The sequence below is a fragment of the Vipera ursinii genome (genome assembly GCF_947247035.1).
Source record: "Vipera ursinii genome assembly, chromosome: 3".
NCBI lineage: Eukaryota > Metazoa > Chordata > Lepidosauria > Squamata > Viperidae > Vipera > Vipera ursinii.
Window position 1 is genome coordinate 188,547,356 of NC_139516.1, and position 6,749 is coordinate 188,554,104.

Sequence of the window (6,749 nt, forward strand, 5' to 3'; positions counted from 1 at the left end):
GTTAAGTGAGTCACTGCAGTTGTTTACTTAATAACATGGTGGTTAAGTGAATCTGGCTTCCCCATTGATTTTGCTTGTCAGAAGGTCACAAAAAGAGATCACATGACCCTGGGACACAGCAACCGTCATAAACATATGTCAGTTGCCAGGCATCTGAATTTTGATCACGTGATCACGGGGATGCTGCAATAGTCATAAGTGTGAAAAATGATCATAAATCGTAAATCATTTTTTCATTGCTGTTGCAACTTTGGTCACTAAATGAATGGTTGTAAGTCGAGGACTATCTGTGTCTTATCATGGTAACCTGTGGAAGTAATCTGCATGTTTGACTCCACTCCATGCTCCAACTGAAGCTGCCATCAAGCTGCCATCACCTAGGATTTCATCCCACTTTAATTATAATTACCAGCAAGGCAATTTTGCTTGAACATTTTTAAAGGAGTTGGGAATCGTCTTTGGATCTGAGCTGCTGTGCCTACACCAAACATCTTGGACCATGTTTGTCAATCTTGGCAACTTTAAGATGTGCAGACTTCCAAACAGAGTTCTGAAATTCTTGAAGTCCACACATTTTAAAGCTGCCAAAATTGAGAAACAACTGCTCTAGGATGCCAGATACTCAATTTTTTTAAAAAAGTACTGTGATCTTCCAGGGAGAGAGGGCATCAGGCTGAAAGAGAAAATCTTTGCTCAAGATTGGGGTTGGTCTAATAATACCCTGATCAGGGCTACACTTCTTCTTTTCCAATCTATAAAACTAAGGGAAGGTTGGGCAAGCAGGTATCGCCAAACTGGTGCTGACCATGTGCTCAAGGGTTGCCAAGCAGGTAATACTTGACTTACAGCCATTCATTTTATGACCTTTCAAAATGACAAGAGCATTTAAGAAAGTGTCTTATGACCATTTCTCACACTTATGGCCATTGCAGCACCCCCAAAGTCACAGATCAAACTTCAGGTGCCTGGCAACCTGCATGCGTACACAATGGTTGCAGTGTCCTGGGGTCTTTGAACTGTCATTTGCAACCTTCCTAGGGGGCTTCTGACAAGCAAAGTTAATGGGCAAAGCCAGATTTGCTTAATGACCACATGATTCAACTGAAGTGTTTCAATTAACAGCCCTGGCAAAAAATGTTGTAAAATCAGATGCAACTTATTTAACAACTGCCTTGCTTAGCAATGGAAATTCTAGTCCCAATTGTGATTGAGAACAACTTGTACTTCAAATATGATATCAATATCAATACTGAAATCAAACAATATCTGACAGAATCATTCTTGTTCTGTAATGCCGAGCTGAAAAGAGAAGCTGATTTCGGTTGTGAACCTTTTTGACAAAAGAGCTAATTCCAGAAAAGTGCTGATGAAAATTGCTTTGTTTGCAAGTAGTGATGTCAGATTTGTGTTACTAATTTGTGTTATTAATGATGTAAGTCACACACCAGTGATGTCAAATGATCACACAGCACTGTAACATGCTGTTTTGATCTGATCCCTGATTTCACATTGATATGATCCCTGATCCCGCGTTTCATTATATCTAAGAAGAAACAACCCAGAATATTATCTGTGCACCTGAAACCTGAAGGAGAATGCTGAAAAGGATGTCAGTAAAGGATAGTAAACAAGAAGGATATTTGCATAATTGAACTGGGGATGAAGTAATTATTCTGTTGCTCATCACCACCACTTTTTTCAACTCCAAAGCTAAAATAAATAAATACTGCAGACTTTTGATTGTAAGAAGGAGAATATTTCAATTGATCTTTTTTATGTCTTTAGACAGATACTATAACAGCCGTTTAACATTCGATGGAACAAAAAAAAAATCCTTTTCCAACTGAAAGAAGTAATACTGAGTTCTACCCTTGGGGAAAAAATTAAGACTATTACCAACATTTGTATATGTATGGAATGGTTTCATTTTGTTTTACTTTTTAAAGAAAAGGTTGTCTGACCCTAAAAGGATAAAAACTACTTTTTGAAGGGGAAAACTTACTTGGCTACACTTTCTGTACTGCATTGCGTGGCTAATGGAAAAAAATTATTAAAGCAGATTTATATATTGAATGATACGGGGTTGTGGGGGGGGGAGGAAGTATGTTGAAATGAAGCCCTTTTATGGCACCAATAGTTTTCTTCCTGGTAAATTGAGAAGGGGAGACATTAAGCCCACCTCTGCTCCCCGGCCCCACACAATCATTCATTACGGCCCCCTTTCACCTGAATGTGTATGTGTTATTAATGAGGAAGATTATTTATCTTCCACATATTTCTTTCAGTTAACTCAGAAGATTGTTATGTAAAGCTCTAGACTAGAGATAGCAAAACAGTTACAAGAATTTTCACTGGCAGGGTCCTTTTATCATGTGAGCCAATAACATACCAGGACTCCGCCCAGCAAATTTAGTCAGCTTCTTACCTCAATCTCGGGATTTCATTGTCTGGATTGATCAGCTCTCTATTTCTCAAAGGGATATATGAAATTAACTGATCTTTTCAGCCCCAGCATAGTAAAATAGTTGGAACAATTCTTGAAGGTATTTTTTTGACATGGTAGTTAACTCAGTTTATGGTTTGGTTTAGACAGAGCTAATCTATTGGCCACAGATTGGTACAGCCCAGTGACACGGACTGAAAAACAATCCCTATTTGTGGATCCTTATTATCTGGATCTACTATTTATTGTCCATTTACATATTTATTTATTTATTAAATGTTATACATTGTAACTATACTACATACCTGGGGAAGACGTTTTGGAACCATAATTTTCTATGAAACCTAATATAGAAATATCATTTTATTTTTTTTAAAAAACCCTCCAATTAATTGGAAATTGGAAAGTTATCTACGGTACTTTGCAAACTTTAAAGAAGCAATATAAACAGGAAATGTTACACATTGAATCTACAAACTGGAAAATTATAAGCATGTGGTTACTTTGTATGAGATCTCCTGTATACTCTTATTTATTAGTACTTTGGGAAAAGGGAGGTTTTCAGATTCAGAGTTAATTTACAAGAGCAGAAAATGTCACAATCCCCATTAATTTGTCATAATTTGTATTTCTGCTTAGAGAAATACATATAGTTATGTAAACTCAACTCCTGGTTTTATTATCATTTGTGACTTGCCCAGCTGTTCAACTAAGTCTACAGACAGTGTTCTTGTTCTGCATTAAATTCCCCAAATAAGGCATTATCTGTAAAATTATGGTGTAATCTCTTTTCTTGAATTTGTTTCTGAGGCCATAACTCCATTCACTGGGGATCATGGCTTCAGGCCTTTGATTTACAACCACCTCCCCACTTCTGCGGAAAGAAAGAAAGAAAGAAAGAAAGAAAGAAAGAAAGAAAGAAAGAAAGAAAGAAAGAAAGACTCTGAAACTAGAAGCAATTTTTGTTATTGCTTTTGTCAATTGTCATCTATTCTAAGGGGTAAATGAGTCCCCTTACTGTGCTGCTGAAGTATGGTTCATCAGTGTAGACTTCTGTGCATCTCCTTCCCCTACTCTCTCTCTGTATTGTAACTATCTTATCAAAATGCATAGAATTACAGACTTGGAAATTAGCTCCAAAGTAATAAATTTGTAATCCTCTACTTGCTGCAGGAAATCCAGTATCTCTAGGAAATGATTATATAGACTGTATTAAGCCACGTACCATTAATGATAATATCATAACTAGATTCTCACTATAATTCTAGGCACTAAATATGGTCTTTCAGCTGTCCAAAATTACTAGTGCCAGTAACCCTTGCCAGTGGTTTTAATGGCTAGACCCTTCTGAGAGCTGTGGTTTAGCAACATTTGGAGAATTACATATTCCACATCTTTTCTGTATACACTTCACAGTACAATATATTTGACAGACTTGAACAATGGGCCTATCCAATGACATAAAATTTAATGTGGAGAAAAGCAAGATTTTATGCTTAGCCAGGAAAAAACAGAGGTACAAGTACAGATTAGGCGAAACCTGGCTCAAAAACAGTAACTGTGAGAGGGACCTTGGAGTCCTCGTGGACAATCATTTAAACATGAGCCAGCAGTATGTGGCAGCAGCCCTTCCAGCTCTGTTCCGATTGATTGACTTACAAAGGAGCAACTCCTACAGAACTCAATATATTTACAAATAACTGGCTAAGATAAAACTAACAACTATATAGATAGTAATAACTGCTTCTTTGAAGGAGGGTGTCTTCCCTGCCGCCTTGAAGGAGGCGGTGGTGAGACCCCTTCTCAAGAAGCCTGCTTTGGACCCGGCTGCTTTAAACAACTATCGTCCAGTCTCCAACCTTCGCTTTCTGGCAAAGGTTGTTGAGAGTGTGGTGGCGCATCAGCTCCCTCTGTTCCTGGAGGAAACTGATTATCTGGACCCATACCAATCGGGCTTCAGGCCCGGACACAGCACAGAGACGGCATTGGTCGCGCTGGTGAATGATCTCTGGAGGGCAAGGGACAGGAGTTGCTCCTCTGTCCTGGTCCTATTAGATCTCTCAGCGGCTTTTGATACCATCGACCATGGTATCCTGTTGCGGTGTCTCAGGGGGTTGGGAGTGGGAGGCACCGTTCTACGGTGGTTCTCCTCCTACCTCCAGGGCCGCTCGCAATCGGTGTTGACAGGAGGGCAGAGATCCGCCCCGAGGCCTCTCATTTGTGGAGTTCCTCAGGGGTCGGTTCTCTCGCCTCTCCTGTTCAACATCTATATGAAGCCGCTGGGCGAGATCATTCGTGGTTTCAGGGTGGGGTATCACCAGTACGCTGATGATACCCAACTTTTTCTTTCCACCCCGAACCAACCCAGTGATGCCCTCTCCGTGATGTCCCGGTGCCTGGAGGCGGTTCAGGTCTGGATGGGGAGAAACAGGCTTCGTCTCAATCCCGCCAAGACTGAGTGGCTGTGCATATCGGCGTCTCGGGTTAACCAAGTTATTCCACCTCTAACGATGGGGGGTGAGGTGTTACCCCCCGTCGATAGGGCTCGCAACTTGGGCGTCCTCCTGGATTCACGGCTCAATTTTGAAGATCACATAGGAGCCGTGACCAGGGGGGCTTTTGCACAGGTTCGCCTGGTGCGCCAGTTGCGTCCCTATCTGGACTGGGACGCCCTACGCACAGTTACTCATGCGCTTGTGACCTCCCGTTTGGACTACTGTAACGCTCTCTACATGGGGCTGCCCTTGAAGACCACTCGGAGGCTTCAACTGGTGCAGAATGCGGCCGCGCGAGTTGTAATGGGGGTTTCCCGATACTCCCATGTAACACCTCTACTCCGCGAGCTGCATTGGCTTCCGGTTGCCCTCCGGGTGAAATTCAAGGTACTGGTTATTACCTATAAAGCCCTACATGGCCTGGGTCCGGGGTATTTGAGGGAACACCTGCTTCCGGCATCAAACGCCCTTCGCCCAGTGCGCTCCCACAGGGAGGGTCTGCTCAGGGTTCCGCCGGTAAGAGATTGCCGGCGGGTGACACCCAGGGATAGGGCCTTCTCGGTGGGAGCGCCTGCCCTCTAGAACCAGCTGCCGGTGGAGCTGAGGACTGCCCCCGACCTCCGATCATTCCGCCGGGGCCTGAAGACCTGGCTCTTTGAGCTCTCGGGCCCAGGCTGAGGAGTAAATTATTTTAATTGGGGTTTTTAATAATACAGGGTTGATTTAATATTTTTAAATTGGTTTTTAACTTTTGTATGCTTGATTTTTAACTCCCTGTAAACCACCCTGAGTCCTCAGGGAAAGGGCGGTATATAAATGCAATAAAATAAATAAATAAATAAAATAGATATACAGTATTCAAACTCTATGCTGAAACAGGACCTAGCTTCCCATTGTGTCTCTGTATGCTGGTTCAGCCTCTTTACTTTCTAAGCTTTCCATGTTAAGCAGAAGGCTTAACAACAACAACAACAACAACAACAACAACAACAACTTTATTGTCACTTTGAATGTATACCAATTGGCAGACATCAAAATGAAATTTCGTTGCATACAGCTCTCAAAGGGTCACCACCTCCGATATATACTCCTTGTTCGTGGCTAGCTCAAGTTACAGATCTTCTATTTTAGTCTCTAGGGAGCGAACGATGGCAAACAGGGCAGATGGAAACAGAGCTCCATGTGGATTAGCCCTCAAATTAGCTTGTATTCCTATACAACCTTACCTTCTCTCCTTTTTTCTGATCCTGTCTCTTCCACCTTTTCCTTAAAGATGCCTCTACTTGTGTGCGCCTTCTGTTTGCTTGTTACTTGTAGAAAACTTTTTCCATAGCCTTTCATGATGCATTCCTAGTGGAATGCTTAGCCTTACACCACCCTGGAGATGAAAAATAATGTTGCCTTGCAGCTCTGTTTCTATCAGCACAATCACCTCACTCCCATGAGTGGAGACTGCATTGAAATCCACCACTTGGTAGTAGTGATAAAGCGGGGAAGTGTGCTGCATGTGCTGCCTGCCTGATGACTAGCTGTGGAAAGGGGCTTATTTGCAGAGCAGGCCTTTGAATGTCTGCTTCTGGCAACAGCTACCTGCCCAGAACTGTATCAGCATCATGGCTCTAAGGCTTCAACGAAACACAACCCTGAGAACATTGGAGGCCATGGGAGAAGGAATGTTGGGAAGATGCAATCTGGCTGGTACAGGGAAATGAGAGCAGGACAGTGGCTGGACTACCTTTGTTTAAAGTCTCAGTTTAACAAAGAAAGTTGAAAGCTTTAATGTATGTATCCTGCTGTAAAACATTATTCAA